Raw genomic sequence first — 11,968 nt, 5'->3', positions numbered from 1 at the left:
ACATACAAATCTGTGTCACGGACCACACTACTGAATGTGCGCCCGAATAAACTGTGACACAGAAATTTATGTAAATACAACATGGAGTTGGAGCGAAAAGAGTGATTATAGGCGAGTTTTGAATTGAATCGCCAGAATCCTGTAAGCATTCTCCAAATGTCTGAGGATGTCATGTCTCGTCCAGGATGACGTTTGATTGTATCCCTCGGGGGAAAACCAAACCAAGCATGCAACTCGGGATAGCCGAAAGTGAAGATTTCGCCTTCTTGACGAAAACTGAGACGTACTCGTCGTTTATTAGTAAAACGCACGGTACAGAAGAATTCGAGTATCAAGTCGCCTATTATTGGAAATCACATTTGGGAGAATTTTATCCACCCTAGGCGCTCCATATAGCGGTTCATGTCATCAGTAATGCCTAATTGGTTGTTAAGGAATTCATCCATATACAACATTCCGGTGAAGAATGTGTAACGGAGACTCCAATAACGCCTACCTTCATCGTGGTTGAAGATAGGAAAAGGCGCCCCATATCGCTTGGATAAGTCTGGGCGTTTGTTGATTGAGGCAGCATTGTGCCTATGTGATTTGTATTTGATAGGCATGGTGCAAAGTTAGTGTAACTTTAGCAAAGAACGGTGTTTTGCGAAGAAAAATCAGAGTTCTGACAAAGATGAAAAAGAATTGTACCAGAACCTGAGACCTTTAGGGTTAATTTATAAGAGTTTAGGATGAAAAGAGGTGTTGTTTTAATTATGAAAAGGTATAAATTGTACCTTTCGGGTAATGAAGAAACTTAATGTTTCAATTGCCAAGAGGTTCGTCGAAAGGGTGAGAGTGTTTCAGGCCTGATAGTGCAGGAAATACGCGTGTCGCGACCGCGAATGGCAAAGCCGCGGTCACGACACGCTGATTTTCTTGCGAAAATTAGGCATTAAAGCAACCTTCTGATTCACGGTAGAGAATTTAAAAATTCTCGGCATGAACAGAGAAATCCGAATCTACTTAGACAATTCTGAAAAAGAGTATTCTCGGCAGGGAATTTCCAATTCTCGGTAGAGAATTGCCTTAAACTACAAAATCATCCTAATTTCCTAAAAATTAAATCTAAAATCATGAAATATAAATATTTTATGTATTTAAATCACAACATAAAGTCATCTAATCATAAAAATGGCATTTTGAAATAAAATAAAATAAAATAAAATAAACAAAATCATAAAAACAATAAAATAAAATAAACTGTGTAAAATAAACTGAGTAATTCATATGTCAGATAATCTTGTTACGAACTCAATTCCTATTTGGGAAATATTTTCGTAATAGATTTTACATCGATTACCATTAACTTTGAATCGAACTCCGGTAGGACCTTCCAGTTCCAAAGAACCATAATCGAATGTTTTGACGACTAAATATGGTCCTAACCATCTGGACTTAAGTTTTCCTGGAAATAAACGAAGTCGTGAATTAAATAACAGCACTTTATCACCAACATTAAAGTGTTTGATTTTAATTTTGGCATCATGCCATTTTTTCACTTTTTCTTTATAAATTTTTGCATTTTCGTAAGATAGATGACGTAACTCATCTAACTCATTTAAATTGAGCAAACGTTTCTTACCTGCTTGATGTAAGTCAAAGTTTAGTTCTCTAATAGCCCAATAGGCTTTATGTTCTAATTCGACTGGCAAATGACATGCCTTTCCATACACCAAACGATACGGAGTCATTCCTATTGGTGTTTTAAATGCAGTACGGTATGCCCATAACACATTATTAAGTTTAGAAGACCAATCTTTTCTAGAGGATGAAACAGTTTTCTCGAGAATCCATTTGAGTTCTCTATTTGATATCTCCGCCTGACCATTTGACTGAGGATGGTATGGCGTTGATACACGGTGGCATACTCCATATTTTTTCATAAGCGTTTCAAAACTCTTGTTTATAAAATGAGTACCGCCATCACTAACGATAACTCTAGGACAACCAAATCTACAAAATATGTCGTCAAGAAAATTAACGACAACCTTAGAATCGCTCGTCGGGGTTGCAACTGCTTCAACCCACTTTGAAACATAATCAACGGCAACTAATATGTAAGTTTTACCATTGGAAGGGGGAAAAGGTCCCATGAAATCTATTCCCCACATATCGAAGACTTCAACTTCTAATACGGTTGTGAGGGGCATCTCATCTTTCCTTCTTAGATTTCCTGTTCTTTGGCACTTATCACAACGAGTAATAAATGAACGGACATCTTTAAACATCGTAGGCCAAAAGAAACCACTTTCAAATATTCTAGCTGCTGTCTTGTTAACTCCATTGTGTTCTCCATAAGAGCTAGAATGACATTCTGACATTATGGATTCAAATTCATTTTCACCAACGCATCTCCTAATTATCCCGTCACCACATGTTTTGAACAAAAAAGGATCTTCCCAAAAGTATTGTTTAATATCGAAGAAAAATTTCTTCCTTCGGTGGGAATTTAATCCTTCCGGAACAATATTGGCTGCGAGGTAATTAGCAATATCTGCATACCAAGGTGATATAAAACTTTTCATTTGATAGAGATGTTCATCAGGGAAATCGGTAGGAAAAATAAATTTGTCAATTTTAACCAAAACATCCTCAATTATTCCGTATGGTCTTTTAGTGGTTTGATCCGCTAATTGTAAAACCATATTGGTACGTTTGATGTCTTCTTCTAAGCCTAACTTATTGAATATAGATAATGGCATCAAGTTAATGCTTGCTCCTAAATCACAAAGACAACTTGGGAATTCTATATCTCCCAATTTACACGGAATGGTAAAACATCCGGGATCTTTGAGTTTTGTGGGCAAATTGCTTGACACAATCGAACTGCAATCTTCAGTAAGTGAAATGGATGAAATTCCTTCCCAACTGATTTTCTTTGAAATTAAATCTTTGAGGAATTTTCCATAGTTGGGAATTTGCGTAATTGCATCTATAAACGTTAAATTAATATGCAAATTCTTAAGTTTGTCTAAAAATGTTAAAAGTTGTTTATCATAGTCCTTGTTGCGGACTTAGTGTGGAAAAGGTGGTTTGGGTACAATATTATTTGTACCAAAGTCAATCGGTGCATCTTTTTGTTTTAATGTATCTTCTTTGGGTTTTGGTAAATCAATTCCAGGTAAAGTCGAATTTCCGGGCATTTCCGGGCCTAAGTAATTTTTTCCTGAACAAAGAGTGATAGCCTTAACATGCTCTTTCGGATTTTCTTCCGTATGGCTTGGAAGACTTCCCTTTTTGCGGGATGGAATTGATTTAGCGAGTTGTCCAATTTGAATCTCCAAATTATGGATGCTAGATGATTGGTTTTTAATAAGCTGATCGAATTTATTCTCGATCCGTTTAAAACCATCGTCGTGATTACTTATTTTTCCGCTCATCGCATCAATGAATTTGTCGATTTTAGAAGATAAAGTGCTAAACGTATCTCTTGATTGATTTTGATAATTAGTAGTACGATTTTGATTAGCATTAACATTATTATTGTTATTATCTCTCCAGTTAAAGTTAGGATGATTTCTCCATCCAGGATTATATGTATTGGAATAAGGGTTATTAGTTTGGTTTTGCCCTTGGACAAAGTTTACCTGTTCAATTTCACTCATACCTTCGTAATTCACATCCGTTTGGATTGGTTGACCATTAGGATCACACGGTGCCATAAACCTATCAATTTTGTGCGACAAGGCAGAAAATTGGGCTTGCAACATCACTACTGGATCAAGATTCACTATACCTTTAACTGATGATGTTGTTGAGGATGATGGTTTCGCTGATGGTAGGTGTCCACGTTCCGCGGGCCACATACTGCTGTTGATTGCCATTTCCTCCAAAAGTTCTCTTGCTTGGGCAGATGTTTTCTTCATGAATAACCCTCCAGAAATAGCGTCCAATGAACCTCTAGTTGTAGGATTTAGTCCATTATAAAATGTTTGCATTAAAAGTTCAGCGGGCAATTGGTGGTGTGCGCATAAACGTTGAAGTTTTTTAAAACGTTCCCAAGCCTCATAAAGAGTTTCATTATCATTTTGAGAAAAAGATGTTAACTCTTTAATGACTCTTGCGGTTTTTGCTAAAGGAAAATTTTTTGATAAAAATGCTTGGGCTAATTGCTCCCAAGTCTCAATTGATACGGTTGGCATAGAAGTCCACCACTCTTTGGCTCGATCCTTCAAAGTAAAAGGAAAAAGGCGAAGATTGATCGCTTCCACAGTCACATTTGGTATTTTAAAAGTGTCACAAATTTCCAAGAAATTTGTCAAATGGGTGTTAGGATTTTCGTTAGGTAACCCGTAAACCGTTACATTATTTTGCAACATATTAAGCAACGCAGGCTTAATTTCAAATTGATTTGCATTGATTTGGGGTCTAACTATACTGTTTGTTACACCGGCCACTCCTGGCCTAGCGTAATCCATAAGTGTGGCCATTACTTCTGGCTCGGTAATTTTAGTTTTTAATGGGGTTTTGTTTTTCTTTTTCTTTTCTCTCTTGTTCTTTTTAAGAGTTCTTTCAATTTCTGGGTCAATAGGATCTGGTGACGTGCCCGAACTTCGAGAACTGCGCATGGACTTGAAATTTCGCACGAACAAAAACTACCTACAAAACAGAATTTGAAAAATAAATATGTTAGTAATTGTAAATGAATAAAATATAAAAGTTTGAATAAGTATGAATAAACCTAGATTCGTAATAAAACACGAAAAATTTAAAATTTTGTCAAAAAATTTTGGCGTATCCCCGGCAACGGCGCCAAAAACTTGTTGAGCGATTTCCACAAGTGCACGGTATACGCTTGTAGTAATAAAAGATATCGATCCCACAGGGAACGCTTTTTTTAAACAAAACTTATTTATAATCGGTTAAATTTACTTTAAGGTTTATAATATGAAAAAAAATCGTTTAATCGGTTTTGGTTTTGAAATTGCTAGAATGAGAATTAGATTAGAATATGAAGATGTTAGAAAATATCTGACTTAAGATTGAATTTGCAAAACAGGAACGTTTTAGTACTTTAGAAAAGTAAACAAGTATTTTTGTTTGCATTAAGCAAAGAAACAACTTTAAACTTTGTACGAATTATAAAGATGAAATAAATGACGGAACCTCTAATTAATTGGCTTTGAACGTGACAAAACCCTTATCCGGGATAATTTCCCTTAACCAAATTAAAACTCTACCGAGATAATAATTTGCCTAAGTGTTCAACAAAGTTTCCTTGTAAAGATTTGAATTAAATACGTTTTAATGAAAACACCAGCATCAATCCACTTCGGCTCATTTACCAAAGTGTTGCATAAGAATCTATCGAATAGAACGGACTTTATTAGATGAAATATAAATTGATACAAGTTTACAGAGAACAGGGAGCATTGAATTCTTCGACGGCGTGCAAGTGAACGGGTTGTCAATCCTTTCCTTGGGTTTCGTTCGAGTTTGTTAGGCTCAGGGGCGAATCCTCTACTCAATCTTCTCGCTGAATCTTCGTAATAAAGACTGGGTCGGTCCACTACCAAAATGAAAACTAAACTGGAACAATGTCTAAACGCTACTGAATTTGTTATTATTTTGTAAACAATGTGTGTACATCATATTGCTTTTGAATAGAATCTAAATCTAACTTCTGAATCACTTGATTCGGAACTTCTGCATAAATTCTACACTAATCTCTTTCTTCTACACATATAACATTATATCCTTTCTTCAACTCTCCATCAACTCTTTATTTATAGATGTTGAAAAGTCTTGATCGAAGTGTCGTGTCCATTGTGAAGAGATGTATCCATTGTGAAAGGACGTATCCGTTGTGAAAGGACGTCTTTATCCACGCGAACGAACGCGTTTCGTCGAAAACGAAAGTGTGTAACATGCTTCTAAAATCGCCTGCTCGTACCGAGATTTATCAAATTCACTACCGAGAATGGGGGAGCATCAAATTCACTTTAGACGAAGGGGAAAAGTGACTGACGACGCGTGTCGCGACCGTGAAAAGGGAAAGCCGCGGTCGCGGCACGGAGCATTTTTCGTTTTTCAGCCTCGTTCGTGTCCTCAACTTGGCGTTATTAATTTTCGTCATCTTCGACTCCTTTTGTAGAGTTTTTCTTCTATTTTCAAGCTCTTTTTACTCCTATTTGGATTTTACCAAATATTTATGTACCTTGCATGAAAGAAACATATTCGAAAGTAAAAGCTTTCTAAATAGGTATAAATAGCATAAATTCGTAGCAATATTGATGTAATTATTGATGATATTATAGGTGTATTTTGGGCTTAACACTCCATCACTTGGATCAGGAAATCACAAGAGTATCTTCTAAGTATGCTCAGTGCCTCTCTTCGAATCCCCGCTTCGACTCTGGATGATGGCATGGCAGTTTTTGACGGTCTTCACCTCAGTACGAGTCACCTCCAAAAGTACTCAGCTCTACTAACTCGTGCTGTTCTTTGTGATACCTTTTCTCCTCCTTAACCCGATGCTGGAAAAACGGGGGAGAAAGAACAAGCTGAAGCTGATGGAACTCAGCAAAACTTGGGGGAAGCATCCGGGAGTCAGCAACCAAGATCTGCCAAAGCCAAAGGGAAAGGCAAAGTTAATCACCAAGCTCAAGTCAACAGGAAGAAATAGATTGGCTAGACTTAGTACTTGACTTGTGTTTTATCTGGCGTGTTCTATCATATTTTGTATGCTGACAATTTATTTAACTTAAGCATCTTTCTATTCAAATTGACTTATCCAAATGCGATGCTCACTGTTGTGCTATATGCTGATCTGTCTAAATTGAACAAACAAACAAAATTAAAATGGAACATACTCAGTACACATTAACTCTGATACATTCCTCCATAAACTCTGATACCAAAACTATCCATGTATCAGACTGAGTAAACATATGTTTCAAACATTGACCTCTTCTGAAAAGCTGACCTAGGCTCATCTGAATTAGATCTTGGAAGGTCTAGAATTGAACTAAGTCAGTATAGGTATGTCTTATCTTTCACTCGATTAAATCTTAGAAGGTTTATAGTTAAGTTAAGTCAATAGATGCAAACCTTACGGGGGAGTAACTTCAGAAGAATGAAAGATAATTCAATCATGAGGAATTTCAAAACTGAGTTCCATAATTAAATATTTTGCCAACATCAAAATGGGGGAGTTTGTTGAAACACCTTTCAACGGGATTTTGATTTGACAAAATGATTTAAGTTAATCCATGATTAAGAGGCAATTAAATTTAAGTGCTTTGATTTAATTGTACTAATATGTTTTTTCAATGTTGAGTATAAGTATGTATCAAAAAGTAAGACAGAACGCAGTCAGCATGATATCACAGCACAAGCTGAGTGGAGTGTAACTCAGCACAATAGAAGAAAAGTCATCTTCAGGAGAAAATGCATGAAGATGAAGTTGAGTGAAATGCAACTCAGTATCAAAGAAGAAAAGTCTTCTAAAAGCTTACAGACGAAGCTGATCACAGAAGCTGAGTAAAAACATAACTCAAAAATAAAGAAGTCAAGCTGAGTGTTCGTCAGGACAGCACGAATGATCCGTTTGCTAGAAGACAAGTTCCGACAACTGTCTGCACCAATAATAGAAGTCTTGGAATTACACACAAAGTCAATTTCGAGATGCATGGGTCAACTGTCCGTTAGCTAAAAGATGAACTGGCACTAGAAGACACACCTGCGGGAAGAAGACAAGCCTGACGACTGCGGAATTCAGACGACAGGATTGGCCTGTAAAATCTGAAGCTGACCAGAACATGTCACAAGAAAAAGCTGTTTGAATCCAACGGATAAATCCAAATTCAAATCGTTAGAGCTTCAGACTTCAACTATAAAAGGACAAGTATACTTCTTGGATTCTTTGCCGAAAAACACAAGAGAAAAAGGGGATACATACAAAGCACATGAAAACAAGAAAAAGATCTTACACCAAATTTCTATCTCTGTGTAAAAGCTAGATTGATTTTGTAATCATCTAAAGTGTTCTTTGTCTGAAAAAGAACAAGTTTGTATCAATTGTAAAATTGAGAGAGTTGTGCTGAGTACTCGGTTTTAAGTACTCAGCGGTAGAGAAATCTAGGTGTTCGGTTATAGCACTTAGTAGGAGTTGAGTAGACGAATAGAGGAAGGTACTCTTGCATATTCAACTGCCTTGTAAACGGTTTGTGCTCTACCTTTAAAGAGCTCAGTATTGGATTGAAAAATCTCGGAGGGATTCTGGGGACTGGACGTAGGCGGAGAGGCCGAACCAGGATAAGTCGTGCTGGGTAATTTCTAACTCTATCTCAATATATATTTGTATGTGTCGATTGCTATATTTACTCAGTATATAAATTGTTTAAGCAGACACTGAGTAAATCAGAGTGCTGAGTTGGAATCTGACCACAAAAGTGTTATTTCCCCAACTCGCAAGTAAAACAGCTCTATTCAGTATCTGACTAAAGCTGTCTTACGCCTCACTCGGCCGTGCTGACCAAAACTGAGTTGTGAAACTCAAAGAATTATATTAAGTCAGCATAATTAAAACGAAAAAGTTATATTAGTTCCTAACCCCCCCCTTGGAACTAATTACACGGGACCAACAGGTCGGGTTTTACTCCTTGTGTCGGTCAGTGGGATTTCGAGCAACTGGTCTTATATTTCGCCAGTTCTTTCGGCCGAATAAAGGACCATGATCATAACATGTTACCTTTTCTCATCCGAAATTCAAAGTGACGGGTGGTCTGAAAGACAAAGTAAATGAGTTTAGGCATCGCTTCCTGCTTGTTCGGAAGCTGGACGGGGACTTTCCATTCCGAGTGGTCTGGAATGAGGATCCCATGGATTTTGGTCGATGGTTGAGGCCTCGGGAGATGTTGGAATCGGAGATCCAGTTGGTTAAGCACCTGAAAGCCTTGCCCGCGGGAAAGGATCAGAAAAAGGATGTGGATGAACTCATCGGTCACTTCCTTACCTCAGGTTATTACATCTGGAATTAGTGGTGGATGGCTCAGCTGCGGGGTTGGGTGGCGTCGGATTTTGAGAAGTGGAAAAGAGGGTATAATTTCTCAGCCGGTGAGCTTGTCGAGTTGGAGTCGATAACCGTGAACGTTGCTATCGTAGGTGAGGCGTGCGAGTGTTTTAGGTGATAGTGTTTTCTTGTTTTTTTGTTTGGAAATGTGCTAAGTGGCTGACTCTTTTGTTATTATGTACAAGTGATGAGAATCCTCGTGTGAGCATGGATTTTGATCCGGATGAGTTTGGTGTTGGTATCGAGAATACTGAGGAAGCTTTCGCTGGTGCCTCGGCTTTGCTGGCATCCTTCTCATCGCTCGAAGACGCCAACCAGGTGATCCAGAGTATGGGTGGGGTATTATCCATTGCTGATGATGGGGATATGGCTGCAGAGGTCCCCGAGGGGCTTCCGGTGCAAGAAATTAAGCCGAGTAAGGCAGGGGAGGAACTCGAGGTTGTGCCTGAAGATAGCGTGGCTGGTGAGGGTCAGATTGAGGCAGTGTCATCCCGGAAGCGAAAAATAAGCAAAGGGAAAGAAGTGATGGGGAGCGAGAAGGAAGGGCTGGTCGTTGATGATGGTGTTGGTGGTGCTATCGAGAGCTCAAAGCGAACATGTGCTGAGGAGGAGGCCCAGTTGATGGCGGACCTAGTCGACAGGGTGGGAGATCATGCAGAGATGGTGAAGAGGATGGATGTGAAGCTGGCGAAGTTTCGCAAGTTTGTCATGCGGATATGACGACGTCGGACTTGGCGCGGGCGATGGCGCGGGTTGCCAGCGTCCCTGGAGAGTCATTTTGAATGGATGGGGTATCGAAGATGAATCTGGGCATAGAGACTTTATCGGCGCTGGGTGTGGTAAGTTTTCCTCAATATGTTGTGATTTATTTAAGGCTAGAGTCTCATTGTGTTGTTTGTTTCGCAGGCCACCGCGAATGCTAATATGGTGTTCGACATGTGTGTAAATGATGAGAAAGTGTTCCGGGAGATGGAGCAGGGTCTGTGAGGTGCCGTGGTCGAGCTGGAGCTGGCGAATGTAAAATTGGCTAGTGCTGGCGAGATGCTGGAGCGTCATGAAGCTAAGATTGTCAGATTGTCCGATCAGCTGGTGGAGGAAAAGAAGAATAATTCCGAGCTGCTGCAGGCGTTGTCGTGTGATGTCGGAGAGCTGCGCTACCGTAAGATGCTGCTGAGGGTGGCCGTGCTCTGGAATCATCACCTCAAAGAGAGTTTAGTAAATAAGACCCGTCAGCTTTCCGTGTTGGCCAAGGAGAAGTCGGATGCTCAGACGGAGAACGAGAGACTTCGCTGGGATCTTGAGTCAGCTCGGAAAGAGGCTGTTGACCTTCGTGCTTTTGCCAGGCAGCGTGAAGAAAAACTTGTGAAGATGGACCAGATGATGTTGATCGCCGCTGCTCATACTGCCGGATATGCTATCCCTCCAGAGGTTGTATTCTCTCCGGACGTGTTCGACAAGAAGGCCCAGGCGAAAGCTGTCGAATTTTGTGGGCGTTTTAAGAAGAAGAAGTAGGCGGCGACAGTTTATCCTTTATTTGTTCTCTTGTTTAATGATGTAACCGTACTTATTGGATTTTGGAAGATCTTTTGGAATGGTTCTCTGAATTTATCATTATAATTCTGCAATTGATCTGATGTCTACTTTTACTGAACTGTCTTTCATGTCTTGTCTTCCTGGGTTATAAATAGGAGCCGCTTTTGTGTTTATTTGGGGTTGTTTTTCTTTGCTAGGATTCTTTCTTGATCGTTTCTCGACTTGATCTTTTTTTGTAATGTCGCTCCGGGACATTGTCGATCCTGCCAGAGTGCTTGAAGTGCAAAAAGCGATATCGGCGATGCCACATCCCTATGTGTATTATCCACCGGCTGGGGATCATGATGGGGAGCAGAAAGCCCATTATGCCTCCCCGGTGTGGATGAAACGAGGTGCTAATTCGCAAAAGAGAAATACGGAGAGTGAGAGCTCTACTCTGTATACTGGGTCGGTGACGGATTCCTGCGAAGTGGCCGTTAGTGCGTTTTCTTTGACTGAAAAGAAGATTTGGTCGCAAGATGGTATTGGGTTCCTTAACCCTGACGAGACAGTCGCGCCTGTGTTGAACCCGCATCCTTCATGGATTAAGAGGCTCCTTGCCGATGAACTGGAAAGGGTGACAAACCTTCCTCAGGAGTCAGAGTATCGACGAGTAGGACGCCATGCTTCGCCATCTCGCCCGTACGGCCCGATGTTTGTTGACCCTCTGAATCCTCGAAGTGTGGTTTTTCTTGAGTTTGCCAGGCAGGGTTATCTTGGGCCTGTTCCGGCGAACCCAAATCACCGCGTGACTCATGTTGGTAAGGCATGTCTATATCACAGGCAGAATGGATATAACACTGATGAGTGTGTAGATTGGCGAGCGGTGCATCAAGACTTGATGGACGATGAGGTTATCCCTAACCCTGATCGTGTCAATGTGTTGCCTTAGTGGATGTTTGGTTTTCTGTTGATGTTTTCAGATTTATGTATTTCATATATGTTTTTGATGTATGTTTAACGTATCACCTTTTGTCAATGAACTTTGTGATGCTTTTTCCAGTCTATGAAATTTGTATTCCGGTTACCGGGTTATAACATCGAGGTGTTTGTTTAGACGTTCGAGTTACTCGAGAGGTCTTTAGTATCTAGAGTTTTTCATCGAGGTGGTCATCGCGTAGCTCATGATTTGGTCAATTGGTAACAACATGGGGTTATTTACGCGATTGCTAAAAGGCATTCGAGGTGCTCGAGAAGCCTTTGAATAACACCTAGTGTTATTGGGCGAGGACCTCGTCGGGTAACTCGCGTTCTGATCAATCGGTGACAACATGGGGTTGTTTACGTGATTGTGAAGAGGCGTTCGAGATGCTCGAGAAGCCTTTGAATAACATCTAGTGT

The 11,968-nt window shown here is 39.8% G+C and overlaps 1 non-coding gene across 1 annotated transcript; it reads left to right on the top strand.

The window, feature by feature from the left end:
• Positions 1-3,996: 3,996 nt before the first annotated feature.
• LOC136207743 (small nucleolar RNA R71) lies at positions 3,997-4,103 on the top strand. The gene has a single exon (XR_010676871.1). It is a non-coding gene; the product is annotated as a small nucleolar RNA R71 (small nucleolar RNA).
• Positions 4,104-11,968: the final 7,865 nt, after the last annotated feature.

Source organism: Euphorbia lathyris, chromosome 9, assembly GCF_963576675.1.
Source record: "Euphorbia lathyris chromosome 9, ddEupLath1.1, whole genome shotgun sequence".
Taxonomy (NCBI): Eukaryota; Viridiplantae; Streptophyta; class Magnoliopsida; order Malpighiales; family Euphorbiaceae; genus Euphorbia; species Euphorbia lathyris.
This window is presented reverse-complemented; position numbering and strand designations above follow the sequence as displayed.